Source organism: Hyperolius riggenbachi, chromosome 6 (assembly GCF_040937935.1).
Source record: "Hyperolius riggenbachi isolate aHypRig1 chromosome 6, aHypRig1.pri, whole genome shotgun sequence".
Classification (NCBI taxonomy): domain Eukaryota; kingdom Metazoa; phylum Chordata; class Amphibia; order Anura; family Hyperoliidae; genus Hyperolius; species Hyperolius riggenbachi.
In genome coordinates this window covers 214098353-214116399 of record NC_090651.1, presented here as the reverse complement: position 1 = coordinate 214116399, position 18047 = coordinate 214098353, and the positions used below count along the sequence as shown (strand labels likewise).

General features: G+C 47.2%; 1 protein-coding gene across 1 annotated transcript in view; it reads left to right on the top strand.

Moving 5' to 3' along the window:
* The window catches only part of LOC137521307 (sorting nexin-19-like), a 317109-nt gene that overhangs the window by 8094 nt on the left and 290968 nt on the right, over positions 1–18047 (top strand). The gene's annotated exons all lie outside the window — the stretch shown is intronic.

Sequence of the window (18047 nt, the reverse complement as noted above, 5' to 3'; positions counted from 1 at the left end):
TCGCGCGCAAAGTTTTGCGGGCAACGTTTTACGCGTGCAAAGTTTTATGCGCGCGCTAAGTCCCATAGGCTTTAATGGGCACTTCGCGCGGAGCACCCTGCGCTCTGTGCAGTGCGCGCGCAAAACTTTGCGCGCGGTACTTTGCGCACGATCACTACTTCTCACATTTCAACTGAGTTTAGACGTGCTAAGGGCCAGTGCTAAAGTTAGCACCGTTTTGTAAATCAAGCCCATTGTGCGCATTCTGGACAACACCAATTACTGGGTTTATACCCTTCTGGATCCACGGTACAAACACAATGTTCCAAAACTGCTTGAAGAAAGAGTCAGACAGGTCAAAATGGAAGAATACCAGCAGGCCCTTGTGGAGACTTTAGAGAGGAGATTGACATCTTCCCCCTCCTCTAGCCAGTTGTACGCCGACAGACTGACTTCCGCAAACCCAGGATGACCAGGAGGGCAGCAAACAACACAAGCCGCAGCTAGTGCCCAAAAGGGAATGGTATCGGCAGTGTCCTTGGAGTGGGAACATTTTCTGACACCCATGCAGCAGCCCACAGAACAGCAAGCATGCAGATCCACCTCCAACACCGATCGCCTGGAGAAGATGGTTAAGGACTACATGTCAGATGGCGTAGCTGTGTTGAACAATCCATCTGCACCCTTCAACTATTGGGTATCGAAGCTAGACACCTGGCACGAACTGGCAATGTACGCAATAGAGGTGCTGGCTTGCCCGGCAGCCAGCGTTATGTCGGAACGCTGTTTCAGTGCTGCCGGAGGCATCGTCACAGATCGGCGTATCCGCCTCTCCACAGAAAATGCAGACTGTCTGACTCAAATTAAAATGAATCAATCCTGGATTGGAAACGACTACGCAACACTCTCGGACCCCAACCAAGTAACATGAACAATGAACATCTGTGATGGGTTAGCGTTACCGGTCCCTTTTCCTGGAACCTCTCATCTGTATTACATTTATGACTGCATTCCGACAAAAAGCAAATTGCTATCCGCACGCTTCTTGTCCTCATGCAAGGCCTGGGTTGTTGTGTCTCAAAGCGTGGCCTTCTCCTCCTGCGCCGCCCTCCTCCTGTTCCATCACGTGTGCTGCTGCTCGGTTAGCGTTACCGGTCCCTTTTCCTGGAACCTCTCATCTGTATTACATTTATGACTGCATGCCGACAAAAAGCAAATTGCTATCCGCACGCTTCTTGTCCGCATGCAAGGCCTGGGTTGTTGTGTCTCAAAGCATGGCCTTCTCCTCCTGCGCCGCCCTCCTCCTGTTCCATCACGTGTGCTGCTGCTGGGTTAGCGTTACCGGTCCCTTTTCCTGGAACCTCTCATCTGTATTACATTTATGACTGCATGCCGACAAAAAGCAAATTGCTATCCGCACGCTTCTTGTCCGCATGCAAGGCCTGGGTTGTTGTGTCTCAAAGCGTGGCCTACTCCTCCTGCGCCGCCCTCCTCCTGTTCCATCACGTGTGCTGCTGCTGGGTTAGCATTACCGGTCCCTTTTCCTGGAACCTCTCATCTGTATTACATTTATGACTGCATGCCGACAAAAAGCAAATTGCTATCCGCACGCTTCTTGTCCTCATGCAAGGCCTGGGTTGTTGTGTCTCAAAGCGTGGCCTTCTCCTCCTGCGCCGCCCTCCTCCTGTTCCATCACGTGTGCTGCTGCTGGGTTAGCGTTACCGGCCTGTTCCGCCCGAACCCGAACATCTAGATGTTCGCCCAACACTAGTACAGACCTGAATATGTCCCTGGATCCACGAATGGATACATCTAAGGGAAGAACAACGACATCTCTGAAACCCACAAAAGAAGTAAAGAGATACTGTGCAAGGCACAGCTTGTGGACACTTGGCGCGTGTGTAACCCCACCGTGAAGGATTATACATATTATTCCCAGATGCATAAGTGCCACACCAGGATAGATTATGTCCGGGTGTCGCACGACATACTTTTTGTAGTAAGTGGCTCAAAAATAGGCCCCATAACATTGTCAGACCACGCCCCAGTATTAGTGAAATTTGAGTGGGGAGAAAAAATAAAGGGACCTATGATGTGGCGACTAAATAACTCATTAATGAGAGACGAGGGGATTGTACAAAAGATGAGAGACGAATTGGATTTTTATTTTTTGACAAATTCCAGGGGTGAGGCGCCCGAAATGACGGTATGGGAGGCCCACAAATGCTATATTAGGGGTATATTGATACAGGAGGGGACTAGAAAGAAGAAGGAAAGGGATAGGAATATAAAAAATGTGCTGGAAAGTATAAAAAGATTGGAACAACAGCATAAGGGGGAGAATATGGAAGAGTGCTGGGAGGAATTAGAGAGGGAAAGAGAGCACTTGAGGGTATTATTGTTCCAAGGGGTTAAAAATATGGCATTGAGATGCAAACGTTCCTTCTATGAATATGGGAATCGCCATGTTAGCGAGGGCCCTAAAAAAACAGCAGAGGAGTAATTATATCCCCTGCATAAAAGATAAAAAGTCAAGAGTAGTGTATGAGCTGGAAGAAATAACCCGGGTCTTTAGGGAATACTATAAGGGGTTGTAAAACCTGAAAAGGGAAACACCATCAGGAGATGGAGAGGAGAGAAGAGAGGAAATAAGAAGTTATATAGAGGAAAGTGGAATGCCCAGATTGTCTTGTCAGAGGAGGACGCCTCATCCCTGGAAGGTCAGATACAGGTGGAGGAAATTAAAATAGCAATAAAACAAATGCCACTAGGAAAAGTGCCGGGCCCGGATGGGCTGACAATGGAATACTATGCGAAGTTTAGTGAACAATTGGCGGGATATTTAGCGGAAGCATTCAATGGGATGACCAGGGATGAGGGAGGGGGTGATGGATTTACGCCCCGTATGCTGGAGTCCTATATCTCGCTTCTGCATAAGGAGGGAAAGGACCCAATGCAGTGCCAAAGTTTTAGACCAATAGCACTACTGAATGTAGATATTAAAATCTTTGCAAAAATGTTGGCCAATAGGTTGGCACCGCTTATGAATCAGCTGGTATACCCAGACCAGGTGGGGTTTATGGGGGGGGGGGGAGGCAAGGGATGGCACTACCCGAACCCTCGATCTGGCATGCTGGACCAGGGCCCACTCCAACCCTGTTGTATTTTTGTCAACAGATGCCGAGAAAGTGTTTGACAGGGTCGAGTGGGCCTACATAGAAGGGGTGCTAAAACATGTGGGGCTACGAGAAAAGATGAGTGCAAGAATAATGGGTTTATATTCCTTTCCAAACGCAAGGATAAGGGTTAATGGGGTAATCTCGGACCCTTTTGAAATTAAAAACGGGACGAGACAGGGCTGCCCCTTGTCCCCGTTGGTATTCGCCCTATCATTGGAACCATTCTTGTGTAGGGTGAGGGCGGACTCCAGCATACGGGGCTTGGAAATCAGGGGACAGAAGCATAAAGTATCAGCGTACGCAGATGACATGTTATTTTATCTGAGAGACCCACAGAGGTCACTACCTAGCCTCATGAGAGAATTTGATAAAGTGGGGAGGCTCTCCAATATGAAGATTAATCTTGACAAAAGTACAATAATTGCCTGGAGGGTGGGAGGGGAACAAAGGGAAGAATTGATTCGGAATTTCCCATTCAAATGGCAGAACAGAATGATGAGGTACCTGGGAGCAAAGATAGGTTTTGACATAAAAGATATAGTAAATGACAATTATCTCCCCTTAATGGAAAGGGTAAAACAGGACTTGGAGGCTTGGGATCGGCCATTTTTCTCCTGGTTTGGTAGAATATCCATCATAAAGATGAATGTCCTCCCTCGCTTTCTCTACCTGTTTCAGGCTTTACCAGTCCCAATACTCCCTCCCTTTTTTCGCCATCTGAAAAGTATTATTGGACAATTTATAGAAGGAGGTCGGAAAACTCGAGTGAGCTATAGACTTCAGACAAAGGAGAGGGAGAAAGGAGGTCTGGCGGTTCCTGATTTTAAAAAATATGCTGAGGCCTCGGTACTGGTTCGAATAATAGATTGGAACAGGAACTGTGAGGAGAAGAGGTGGGTAACGAGAGAGGAGGAAATGATAGGGAGCCCAATAGGTAATCTCCCCTGGATCCAGGAGAAAAGTGGGATAGAGGTAAAGAAAAAGGGGACTGAATTGGTGAGACACACATTAAAAATTTTAGAAAAGTGGAGGAAGAATGTAGGGGTATCACCCTGGCCTACCCCCATGATTCCCATTTTTGGGAATATAAAATTTCCAGCGGGAATGGATCTCTCTAAATACTCACACTGGAAGGGGGCACAGGGACTGAGAGTTGGTAATATAATAGAGGGTATAGAAGGGACCCCGATCCAGGAATTGTTGGACGCAGGGGAAGGGAGATATATGGATGAATGGAAATATGTCCAGATAAAATCTTTTGTGAGAAGCCAAGGGTCCAAGGAGGCACTAAGTAGAGATCTAACCCCATTCGAGGAAATGTGTAGAGGGAGAGGGCAAAATAAGGGAACGCTGTCAAGGGTATATAAGATTCTCAATGAGAGTGAGGACTACACAAGTAGTTTGAGAGAGAAGTGGGAAAAAGATCTGGGGAAAGTATTTACAGAGACATAGTGGAAAAAAGTATTAACGTTTGCTAGTAAATCAGCAATGCCCACAAGAGGACTGGAAGCAGGATACAAGATCTTTGCAAGGTGGTACTATACGCCGGACAGATTGGCTAGAATGTTCCCAGGTACCTCATCAATGTGTTGGAGATGTGGGGAGGAGAGGGGAGACATCATTCACATTTTTTGGGGATGTAAAGAATTGGGGGGGTTTTGATCAGGGGTTAGGGGTATAATAAAGCAGATGACCGGGGTAGAGACACAGGAGGACCCCGAGTTTTTTCTGCTACAGAGTAATAGATGGTCAGTTAAAAAATACAAAAACTCCTTGTTGAAATCCCTGATTAACGCTTCAAGAATACTGGTAGCAAGACATTGGAAAGCCACCCAGAGCCCAACAATTCAGGAATGGTTTAAAGAAGTAGCGAAAATGCAGAAAATGGAAGAGTTAACTAGTTTTGTAAAGGGTGAAGGGGCCCTACATGAGAAGAAATGGTTTCAATGGGAGATATTTAAGAGGGAAGGGGAATATGGGGGCTGGTGAGGGGAAGGAGATCAGGAGGGGGGGCCCCCCCCTCCTGATCTCCTTCCCCTCACCAGCCCCCATATTCCCCTTCCCTCTTAAATATCTCCCATTGAAACCATTTCTTCTCATGTAGGGCCCCTTCACCCTTTACAAAACTAGTTAATTCTTCCATTTTCTGCATTTCCGCTACTTCTTTAAACCATTCCTGAATTGTTGGGCTCTGGGTGGCTTTCCAATGTCTTGCTACCAGTATTCTTGAAGCGTTAATCAGGGATTTCAACAAGGAGTTTTTGTATTTTTTAACTGACCATCTATTACTCTGTAGCAGAAAAAACTCGGGGTCCTCCTGTGTCTCTACCCCGGTCATCTGCTTTATTATACCCCTAACCCCTGATCAAAACCCCCCCAATTCTTTACATCTCCAAAAAATGTGAATGATGTCTCCCCTCTCCTCCCCACATCTCCAACACATTGATGAGGTACCTGGGAACATTCTAGCCAATCTGTCCGGCGTATAGTACCACCTTGCAAAGATCTTGTATCCTGCTTCCAGTCCTCTTGTGGGCATTGCTGATTTACTAGCAAACGTTAATACTTTTTTCCACTATGTCTCTGTAAATACTTTCCCCAGATCTTTTTCCCACTTCTCTCTCAAACTACTTGTGTAGTCCTCACTCTCATTGAGAATCTTATATACCCTTGACAGCGTTCCCTTTCGTCACTGAACATCTTTCGTCACACCTTTCGTCACTGAACCCCTTATGGGCCCCATAAGGGGTTCAGTGACGAAAGAAAGGGAGGGATGGAGAAGAGAGAGGAGGAAGAGGGGAGAGGGGAAATGAAGAGGACCAGTACAGGAATGAAAGAGGAGTGGGAATGAAAGATGGATGAGAGTATGGTGTGTATGAGGGTAAAGTATGAGGGTGTGTGTTAAGAAGATGATGAATCCAAGAAACTAAGGGTGGATATGCTCTTTTCTTTTACCTTTTCATGGTTTTTAAGGGGGTGGTAAGAGAATATTGTTGAATTGGAAAAAAATTAATAAAGGCATGTATATGAGGATAAAGGGAAATATCCTTGTTGAAGATTTTATGAGAGAGTTTGGTATGAATTTTGTATAATGTATTTTGTATAATTGGAATGATATAAATAAAGATATAAAAAAAAAAAAATAGGCAGGTGCATACATTTGGGCACTGTTGTAATTGTATTGATTCCAAAACCTTTAGAACTAATCATTGGAACTCAAATTAGCTTGGTAAGCTCAATGACCCCTGACCTACATATACAGGTGAATCCAAGTATGAGAGAGTATTTAAGGGGGTCAGTTGTAATTTTCCCTCCTCTGTTACTTTTCTCTGAAGAGTAGCAACATGGAGGTCTCAAAACAACTCTCAAATGACCTGAAGACAAAGATTGTTCACCATCATGGTTTAGGGGAAGGATACAGAAAGCTGTCTCAGAGATTTCAGCTGTCTGTTTACACAGTTAGGAAGTAGGAACATATTGAGGAAATGGAAGACCTACAGGCTCAGTTCAAGTTAAGGCTCGAAGTGGCAGACCAAGAAAAATCTCGGATAGACAGAAGCGACAAATGGTGAGAACAGTCAACCCACAGACCAGGACCAAAGACCAACAACATAATCTTTGTGCAGATGGAGTCACTGTGCATCGTTCAACCATTCAGAGCACTTTACACAAGGTGATTCTGTATGCAAGAGTGATGCACAGGAAGCCTTTTCTCCACCCACAGCGCAAACAGAGCCGCTTGAGGTATGCTAAAGCACATTTAGACAAGCAAGCTTAATTTTGGAATAAGATGCTGTGGACTGATGAAACTAAAATTGAGTTATTTGGGCATAACAAGGGGGAATACAGAGTAGCAAAGTCCAGCAACAGTCCAGGGTCACACACAGGTAAACAGAGATGTCGCAGTACAGGAGGGCTAGGCAGGAGAGAGGTCAAAGAACGTATCCGAGGTCAAGGCAGGCAGCAAACAGTTGTAACGATAATCCAGGCAATTGGTCGGTTCAGGCAGCTGACAAGAGGAATCCACTAAACGAGCAGAGGTCAAAATCCAGATAATCCAATAATAACAGCAGGTAAACAGAGCACCAAGCAAGCTAGAGCTAACACAGGCAGTAACAACTGTCACAGCAAGGTTTAAATACTGACAGCATCCAATCAGTGGCCTGCCACATGCACACAACAGCCAATCACACGCAGACATTAATCTTGTTTAAGTATCAGCTAAGAGAGAGATCAGCTGACACGGGTGGCAATACATATCAGCTGAGTAACCAGCACTAACCAGCAAAACATCCTGACTGTGTGCCAGCTATAGCATAGTGGTTAAGAGCATTGCTTCTGACGTGAGAAACCAGGGTTCAATCTCAGCCAGGGTCAGCATCCATATATAATTATTATTACATAAACCCCTGCCTAAGGCCTGGTTCACATTAGTGTTCCCTGTCCGGATCTGCCTGATCGGATCCGGACCGTATACTGTACAAACGGAACGTACGTTCCGCATAGCAATGCAAAGTCTATGCGGACGTTCACATGCGTACGTTCCGAATGGAGCCGGATCGGATCCGGAGGCTTTTCCAACATGCGCTATTTTTTGGGTCCGGATCATCCGGCCCACGCACCCGGACCGGATCCTGACTGCACCATCCGGATATAGAAACCAATGGGGAACGGAAAGCACAGAACACACTGGAGACAAACACCGGACGTTCTACCCCACTTCCTATGCGTATTTATAGTGGCCATTTCGGATGGGGACACATGGGCATGGAGTGGAGCAGCAGTGACACACGTGCTGGAGCTGTTTGGCCGTATGTCGGAGGTGGAGGTGAGGCCTACAGTGGAGGACCTGATTCTACAGGTGCACCAGGTGCACCCTCTGCAGACACCAACAATTTTATGGTATTTTTGTTTATTCTTTACCCCACGGATCCGGATGGCAGCCTGATGCATGCCTGATGCAAACGGACCGGATCGGAACCGTACGGTTCCGATCCGGATCAGGTCCTGATCCGATCCGGATCCGGTCCGTTTGCATGCCAAAACGCAAGTGTGAACGGGGTCTTAAGTGTCAGCTGACTCTACCTCTGTCGCCGCCTCAGACCATGCTGCGGCCGAGAGGAGCGATCCCTTACTCCAATGTCCAGGAATGAGTGACAAAGCTGAAGCTGCGCCAAAGCTGGATCTTTCAAAAAGACAACGACCATAAACACTGCTCAAAATCCACTAAGGCATTCATGCAGAGGAACAAGTACAATGTTCTGGAATGGCCATCTCAGTCCTCAGACCTGAATATAACTGAAAATCTGTGGTGTGAGTTACAGAGAGCTGTCCATGCTTGGAAGCCATCAAATCTGAATGACCTATAGATGTTTTGTAAAGAGGAATGGTCCAAAATACCTTCAACCAGAATCCAGACTTTCATTGGAACCTACAGGAAGTGTTTAGAGCAGGGGTTTCAAACTCAATTTACCTGGGGGCCGCAGGAGGCAAAGTCAGGATGAGGCTGGGCCGCATAAGGAATTTCACAATCGCGGCGCATCGCCGCCTCTCTCACTTTTCCTTCACAGAGAGGGGCGGGGAGAGGCGGCGATCCGTGCGGCGATTGACGTCAGGAGGGGCAGAGCTGAAGCTGAAAGCTCTGCCTCTTCCAGGAAATGCCGGCGGATTGCCCCCCCGGGCGATTTGGGGGCTCTGCAGCCCTCGTTTAGCGGCGGGGATGCGGCGGATTACTTGGGAGCACTGAAGCGAACTATAAGGAGGTTTTTGCCGGCAAGGGCCACAAAATATTGCATCGAGGGCCGCAAATGGCCCGCGGGCCGCGAATTTGAGACCCCTAGTTTAGAGGCTGTAATTTCTGCAAAAGGATGATTTACTAAATATTGATTTCATTTCTTTTTTGAGGTGGTCAAATTTATGCTCCTGCCTAGTTTTGTTTAAACAATTATTGCACACTTTCTATTAATCCAATAAACTTAATTTCACTTCTCAAATCACTGTGTGTGACTCCTATATGATATATTTAACTGACATTTTTTATCGTAACAAACAACGATTTATACAGGAAAATCATGATGATTAACAAGGTTGCCAAAACTTTTGCATCCCTCTGTAGCAGCACTTCCCAAACATTTCCTATCTCTATTGAAAAAAACATGTTAATCGATAGTGTTCCTTTAACCACTTTACCCCCCCCCCCCCCCCCAGTGCTAAATTTCTCCGTCCCTCTACGCACTGCTTCACCCCCAGGGACGGAGAAAGGCGCACTTGTTTGTTTACTGGCTGGGAGTGGGCGGGAACCTCGCGCGCACACTCCAGCCAGCACAGCAGGTGAATAATTGGATGTTAGGAACAAGCGTTACCTAATCCAATTAGACGCGCCGATTGCGGACACAATGAAGACTGCTTCAAACAGAAGCAATCTCCATTGATAACAATGAAATGTAAACAAACGTGCAGCGCGCGATCGCGCGACCCGCGCGTGCACACCCCCGCTCTGCAGTGCAATGATTGGTTATGGGGACCCCAGTCCCCAATAACCAATCATATCACAGAAAAAAATGAATCGAAGCAGCGCTGCAAGTTACAAATCGCGCTGATGCTTCAGGGGTAAAACCCCTCCGTTGTGAAGTAGTTAAAGAGAACCCGAGGTGGCCTTGTATTACGTTAGTGGGGCACAGAGGCTGGTTGGGCACACTAACACCAGCCTCTGTTGCCCCATCGTGTGTCTCAAAGACCCCCCTGCTCGCCGCTATACTCCCCGCAGTGCTGGCGACACGCAGCGCGTCACCAGCACAATGTTTACTCTAGCGCTGTCTGTCAGCGCCGCTCCCACGCCTCCTCCGCATCACCGCTACCCGCCCTCGTCCCTTCCCTCCAATCAGCGGGAGGGAAGGGACGAGGGCGGGTAGCGGCGATGCGGAGGAGGCGGCGGAGCGGCGCTGACAGACAGCGCTAGAGTAAACATTGTGCTGGCGACACGCTGCGTGTCGCCAGCACTGCGGGGGTATAGCGGCGAGCAGGGGGGTCTTTGAGACACACGATGGGGCAACAGAGGCTGGTGTTAGTGTGACCAACCAGCCTCTGTGCCCCACTTACGTAATACAATGCCACCTCGGGTTCTCTTTAAGGACAGCTGAAGTGAGAGGGAAATGGAGGCTGTCATATTTATTTCCTTTTAAGAAATACTAGTTGCCTGGCTGTCCTGCTGATCCTCTGCCTCTAATACTTTTAGCAATAGACTCTGAACAAGCATGCAGCAGATCAGATGTTTCTGACATTATTGTCAGATCTGATAGATTTGCTGCATGCTTGTTTCTGGTGTGATTCAGACACTACTGCAGTCAAATAGACCGGAAGGGTTGCCAGGCAACTGGTATTGTTTCAAAGGAAATAAACATGGCAGCCTTCTTGCTTCAGTTGCCCTTTAGTATGCTGAATCACAGCATTCTAAACAGGGCTGTGGAGTCGGTACAAAAATCATTCGACTCTCAGTTTATACTCCAGGTAGCCAAAATTGCTCGGACTCCTCAGCCCTTATACTGAATAAGCAGCAAGGGCCCGTTCTCACTTAGAAGCGCAAAAACGCTAGCGCTTACGCAGTAAGATCACTGTACACTCTCATGATTTTTGAGCGATCGCAATTAGCGCTTTTTAGCATTCTAATCGTGATCGCTCCAGAATTGTGTAAAATGCTACATGTAGTGCGTTAAGCGAGTGCCATTAATCAGAATTCATCCGCAATTGGAAGCAATGAGACCACTGCCATATAGTTTGTTTTGTGCTTATGCTTTAAAAAGTGCTAGCCCTCACTGGCGATTCAGTGATTAGCGGTAATTGCCCGCTAACCGCCCCAGTGAGAACGGGCCTGAAGTGAAGGTTTATTTTGTTCACAATGAACGATAAGTGGGCCAGATTTATCAATAGTGTCTGAAAGAAAAATCTTAGGAGGTTTCTAGAAATCATGTGTCTCAGATGTTTTAATTTCCTTCTAAAACAGGAAAAGATAAGTTAGTAGGATTCCCCAGACGCAGAGACACAATAATATTTATTTTGCCTGCTTTGTGCATGCGCACTAGCGGCTCTCCACTTGGGCTTTGGCAGAAATAGCGGACCCGATCAGGCTTGGCTATTTCTGACAGAGCCCAAGTGGAGGGCCACTAGTAAACCTGCGTGAGGCTCCAAACGCGCGGTGACAAATGGATCTTCAGGGGTCCCAGAACTGGATCCCTTCTGCTGAGAAGGAGGGATGAAGCCTTTTTAGGACCCAGAGGCTTCCCTCTCCCGATGTAAGTACCCTCTAGGGGCACTTTTTTACTACAGGTACACTTTAACACAGAATAAGAAGACTCACAGTAGTATTTTAATGGGAAAATAGCAGCAATCAGAGCACTTATTAGGGTAGGATAGACTGAATGATGTCAATCAGCCCGCATACTCCTGCTTTCATGGAACAAAACATCCTTTGGTATACTTGCTGTCTGGGCTTTACAAGGAAGAGATGTAGCAGCTGCGAATGAGAACCTTAAAGGGACACTGAGCAGTGCAAAAACTATGGAAAGATGCATATCATTTTAAAGAATGGAGAAGAATGGAGCTGCTGACTTTAGGAAAAAGTCGCCCTGTGTAATACAATGTAACTATGGAAAGATGGATATCATTTTAAAGCTCTCTTTCTCCTCTTTCTGACGACTCCTAAATCGTCGCCCTACGCCTTTTAGTTTTCTCTATTTTCACGATCGAAATTTCAATCACGAAGATAGCGAAAACTAAAAGTAGGGTTGCGGTTTATATATCATTGGAAAGAGGAGAAAGAGAGCTTTAAAATGATATGCATCTTTCCATAGTTTTTGCACTGCTCGGAGTCCCTTTAACTGTTTGGGGAATAACACATTGGGCCTGATTCACAAAGCGGTGCTAACAGTTAGCACGCTGGTGAAAAGCCCTTTATCATGCCTAAACTCAGTTTAGGCATGATAAGTTTAGGCGTGAAAGTTTAGGTGTGATAAGTTTAGGCATGATAAGTTTAGGTGTGATAAGTTTTTAGGTGTGATAAGTTTAAACACCAACTGCGTTAGCACCGCAGTGCACAGCTGATCAAAAGTTTTGCGCTAGCAAAGTCTGGTGCACTTCGCATAGAGTTTAATGGCGCTGCTTTGCGTGCGGGACTTTGCGCGCGATCTAAACTTATCATGCCTAAATTTATCACACCTAAACTTATCATGCCTAAACTTATCATGCCTAAACTTATCATGCCTAAACTTATCATGCCTAAACTGAATTTAGGCATGATAAAATGGTTATCATGCCTGAAGTCTTTAACTGGGTTATCACCGCTTTGTGAATCGAGCCCATTCAGTACAAGTTATACACTTCAGACCCCCAGTGTTGTGGCTTTGCATGAGTTGTAGAAGTGGTATCGACAACCACTTCTTATTTCATGAAAGATTAGCACTGGCTTTGTGATGTTCTACCAGTACGATATTTCTAGAAATTTATGCAAAACTCGTACAAAAGTCATCTTATTTTGTAAGTAGAGAATTTACTCGGCAGATTACAACTGTGATTAACCACTTAAGTACCAGCGGTCTCTTTCCCCTTGAAGCGGAATATAACCCTGCATTTCAACTTTGCTCTAAAATATTATTTACAGCATATTATATGCAAAAAGCATTTTTTTTTTACTAGACCAGCATTGGAAGGGTTAAACACAGATGTTTCAAGTTCTGTGGAGAGATATGCAGAAGTTCAGATTGTTACATTCTATGTATCTATTGATAAACAGTTACACACTCTTTGGCAGTCCTCCAAGCTCCTTCTCAGTCAGAGAGATGAGTCACATTAAACACTTAGATACATTTCTGTAAACAAAATGTATCTCTTTTCAGCTTCGGATGCGTCTGCAGAAATCTAAAGGAACTTTAAAGCCCTGTGTAACCCTTCCAATGCTGGTCTAGTTAAAAAAAATGCTGGTTGCATATAATATACTGTAAATAATGTTTTAGAGCAAAGTTGAAATGCAGGGTTATAATCCGCTTTAAGGACCAGAGGCCGCTGGTACCAGCAACGGCGGAAACCCAAGGAATCGCCGCACTTACCACCGCAATTGCAGTACATGCCGCACATCGGGAACCTGGGCCACCCACTCTGCCGTCTCTTTGACGGCAGAGTTCCTGTGAGCCGGTCAGGAGCCGCTTTCAATGGCTCCTGACCCTGCCTATCAATGAAAGCCAGAGGGAGCGGCTTACATTGAAAGACAGGGCCAGGAGCCAATGACATTGGCTCCTGACCCGCTCACAGGGCTGTGCCGTCTTAGAGACAGGCAGAGCCAGTGTGATGCAGTGAGAGACGTCGGGTTTGAGCGGTGCGATCGGCAGGGAGCGACGGAAACGGCGGATGCGCGCAGTGGCTAGTTGAAATCTACTCCCTGCCAGCCAGGAGCTCACCAAAACAGGGCGTAGATTTCAATTAGCTCGGTCCGAAAGTAGTTAAATAGGTAGGAAATAAGAAGAAAAAAACTGTTATTGCTTTAATAAATCTGGCCCAGTGTCCTGGCTGAAACAGTGATCGTTCATTCTTTAAACACCAATCTGTGCACTGCTGCGTGATGCTGTGAGGCTGGGGAGCACATAAAGATGAGTATCTATGTCCCTGGGAGCTAAAGTAGAGTTTTCAGGGATATAGATACTCGTCCTGCAGGACAGTAACTGTTTAAAGAGGGATATCTTTTAGATCAAAAATATTTGGGCAAAAGACAAAAAACCCATCCCCCTCCCCCTTACTCCAGGCATGATGACCTGAAGACGCCCCCCCCAGAGCCTGAATAACTCATGACACTTCAAGACATTTTCATTTTTCAAATCACACTGGTCTTTTTTAAAGAGAACCCGAGGTGGGTTCTAAGAATGCTATCAGCACACAGAGGCTGGGTCTGCATATAATGCCCAGCCTCTGTTGGTATACTAACCCCCCCCCTGCACCCTGCTATCCCCCATAAATCAAACATCGTGCTAGCGACACAAAGCGTGTCACAGATGGCTGTTTACCTTTTGTAGTGTCAGTCTCGCTGCTCCCTCGCTTCCTCCATAGCGCCGCTCCCCACCTGCGTCCCTTCCCTCCAATCAGTATGGTCTGTGCCTGCGCAGTACGCTCCTGGTGACATCAGCGGGAGCGAGGACACGGCAATGCAGGCGCAGTGGTTTTCAGACTTTTGTAGTCTTTGAGGAGACTACAAATAGCAAAGGAAGGCTGTTAAAAGGGAATATCCGACGTTTCACCGAAACACTTAAAGTAGCGATACATCTAGCGTTGATGGGCAGATTCGACAAAGAGAAAAATCTCTCTTATCTCTGATTAGAGAGACATGTCAACTGCCCATACACCACAGGCCAATTCAGAATGAAATCGATCCGGAATCGGCCTTGTGACGCCGCCTCAACGCTGTCCCCGTAATGTCCAACGTGCCCTCCTCGATTCCCAGAGCAGTATACATTACCTGTCCGTGTCCGACGCCATCTCCGTCCACATACTCCATGCGGTTGCCGGAGTAATGTGGGCGTGTGTGTGACGTCACACATGCGCCCACCTGTACGTCGGCAACCATGTTGGGTGTTTGTATGGACAGAGCCCGTAACCAGCGGTGCAGGTAATGTATACTGCACTGGGCACCGGGGGAAAGGCACATTGGATATTAGGATGGGACGTCAGGGATTTTGTCATGTTCATAGCTCGTCACAATATCGCTTGCTGTAACCACCCAATCGACCACAATGGCCCGATATCTTGAAGCATCTCCGATTGACATGCTCGGCCCAAAATTGGTCACATCGTCAATCAAGAATGCACTTGGCAGCACCGATTGTCATTCGATTTATCGGATGGTCAATCTCCTGCCAAGTCCATAGGTGCATAGGCACCTTAAACCTATTACAGGTGGAGAATAAAATACCAGTTTAAACCGGCTTGTTTTTCTCATGCACATAAAGTAATCCCCTTTAAAATGGCAATGTTCTAAATAAGCACATCTTTTTTTCCTAATGGCATTCTGAGTCCGTTGTCCATGAACATTCCGTGATAATACAGTTTGGGTGGGGTAGGCTGTAATATCTCCTAACTTTCTGAGAAAAGAAAGAGGGAGAGGGACACGTAAACCAAGCCCCTGCCACACCCCTAATCACTTCCCTGGACACACTCATAGACACTGATACCATGAAGCTTTCATGAGAAAAATATGTTGTTTTGGCATTCAAACCACACTGGTCCTTTCTATCCTGGCTCATTTTCCTTCATATTAACATTTTAAAATAAGAAATATATTGACTTAGGGCTTGTTCACACTGGAGGTGTTTTGTGATTTTTTCAAACGCTGGTGATTTTTTTAAAATTGCCCTGAAAGCGCTTGTGCAATGATTCTCTATGAGAGAGTTCACATCTGAGCAGTTTGTTTCCAATCCGCTCAGCCAGGGCTGGATTACCCACCAGGCACCTCAGGCAGCTGCTTGGGGCCCTGGTGGGACATACATCATTCAGAGGGCCCTCGCTGGGAGAGAGAGCGGCAATACGTAGCTGTCTGTGTGTGCCTGCTGTGCACGCTGACTACAGCCAGCCCGCAACTGCTGTGAAAGCTCATTAGCATCTTCACAGGACTTCCGCTGGGGCTCCCTTCCTGCAACTTGTTCTGCTCTGTACAGGGGACCCGCAGAAGACTGCTATCTATGCTGGAGTCACACACAGAAGACACACAGACTGCTGGACTGTATTGCAGTCTCTCCTGTCTCTGAACTTCTGACCCCCTGTGAGCTGCCGCTAATGTTATCTCCCTTCTCCCGACCTCAAAGAAGGAAAGAACACGGACACTTGCAGGGGCAGTGCCATGTGAAATCATCTCCATTCTCCAGCTGATAGCTCAGGACAGGATGATCCCAGCAATAACCTGCCCAAAAGTTCCTTGAAAAAGTGAAGCAGCCAGCCTGGAGGTATGGTGAACAGTATGGCCGGGGAGAGGCTGTATTTTTTTTTCTGTGGAGTTACCATGGACAGTTATCATCAGGGTATAACAGTTTCCTGGCATACTCCTTTTTAATGCAAGTCTGAAGCCACTTAAAGGATACCTCAGCTCTCCTGATGCCCACCGCTCTCCTCTCTGCCCCTCCTTTCCTACCTAAATGCCCCTCGGCAACCTCTTCACTGAAGTCAGACATTAGTGCGCAGGCACTGGCCAGGCTGCATGCGTCCTACAGTGCACGCCTGCGGCCTGGAGCGCATGCGCATGACATTACAGCTATGTCATGCACAGGGCGCTCCCGGCCATGCGCCGCAGGATGCATGCAGCCTGGCCAGTGCCTGCGCACTAATGTCTGACTTCAGTGAAGAGGTTGTCGGGAGCATTTAGGTAGGATTGGAAGGGGCAGAGAGGAGAACAGGGAGACAGCTGCAAGCACATGCCTGCTCCCCCCCCCCCCCATAATATTTCCTAATTAGTTTGCATCTGGTACCCTTTAAAAAAGTCACATATTCACCTATGGAGAGGGGTGGCTGAGGATCTTATAGAGCCTTTCATCTCTTTTCTTGGTCTACTCATTCCAGCGATGTCCCTTAGGCCCGGTTCACATTAGCGGTGGCTATCCGGAATAGCCGTGCCGGAGCCGCACCGCATGCTGGCCGGACGAAACGGACGCACGGCATAGCAATGTAAGTCTATGCCAGGGTTCACATGTGTCCGTTTCGTCCGGACCGGAGCCGGACCGGATCCGGACTCCGGTGTCCGTTCCAACATGCGCTATTTTTTGGTCCGGCTCCTCCGGCAGCCGTATCCGGGGCGGAGCCGGACTGCACCATCCGGCCAATGGAAACCAATGAGAACCGGAGAGCGCACAACACACTGGCAAAAAATCCGGATGTTCTACCCCACTTCCTATGAGGATTGTTGCGGCGATATTGTATCGGGGACACATGGGCAACCATTTTGGAGTGGAGCAGCACGAGCTGGAGATGTTGGCAGCATGTTGGAGGTGGAGGTGAGTGCTAAACAGCGGAGGGCCTGATTCCACAGGTCCCCCTTCTGCTGACCTCCCAGACCCCAACATTTTTTTTTGTTTTTATACAGGTTGTTATCTCTTTTAGAATCCGGATCCGGACCGCAACCGTGTTCATACCGCACGGAAACCGTATGCAACCGGACCGGATCCGGACAGGAACCGTACGGTTCAGGTCCGATCCGGCTCCGGTGCGGTCCGGACATCCGGTGCGGTTTTTGCAAAACCGCAAGTGTGAACCGGGCCTTATTCGAATTTGCCACCTCCAGGAGCAACCAGAAGGCTTCGGAAGCAGGTGCACTCATGTCCTCCAGGTGCTTCTGAAAACAAGCGGCTCCATACTGTGCATGCACTCCTGAGCGCTCACGCATGCATAGTACAGAGCCGCCCATCTTCAGAAGCAGTTGGTGACACTATGTGGCAGTATAATTCCCTGCAGTCTTCTGTCACCTGCTTGACTTAGATTATCCACATGCCTGATCACTTTTTCAGTCAATGTAGCAGAGGGCCCAAGGCCATTGCTCTGCTTGGGGCCCAGGCTTGTCTTAATCCGGCTCTGCGCTCAGCAAAGCGCTGCCGGTACCATTTTTGAGGCGATAACGTCTCAATGGAAGTTATAGGATAAACGCAAAATGCTCACAAAATTGCTTTGTGCATCGATTGCATTTTTAAGAATAAATACATTGTATTTATTATTTTCCAGGTCAAAGAGTTCACTTCCTGGCTTGCATCAGGGAGAGAATTAAAAAAACGCTCGAGAAAAGCGTTTTCACAAAAACACAGCGCCCACCCAAGCGTCGGGAATCGGAAATGAACATCGCATCAAAAATAAAAAAATGCTAACGCGAACGCAACG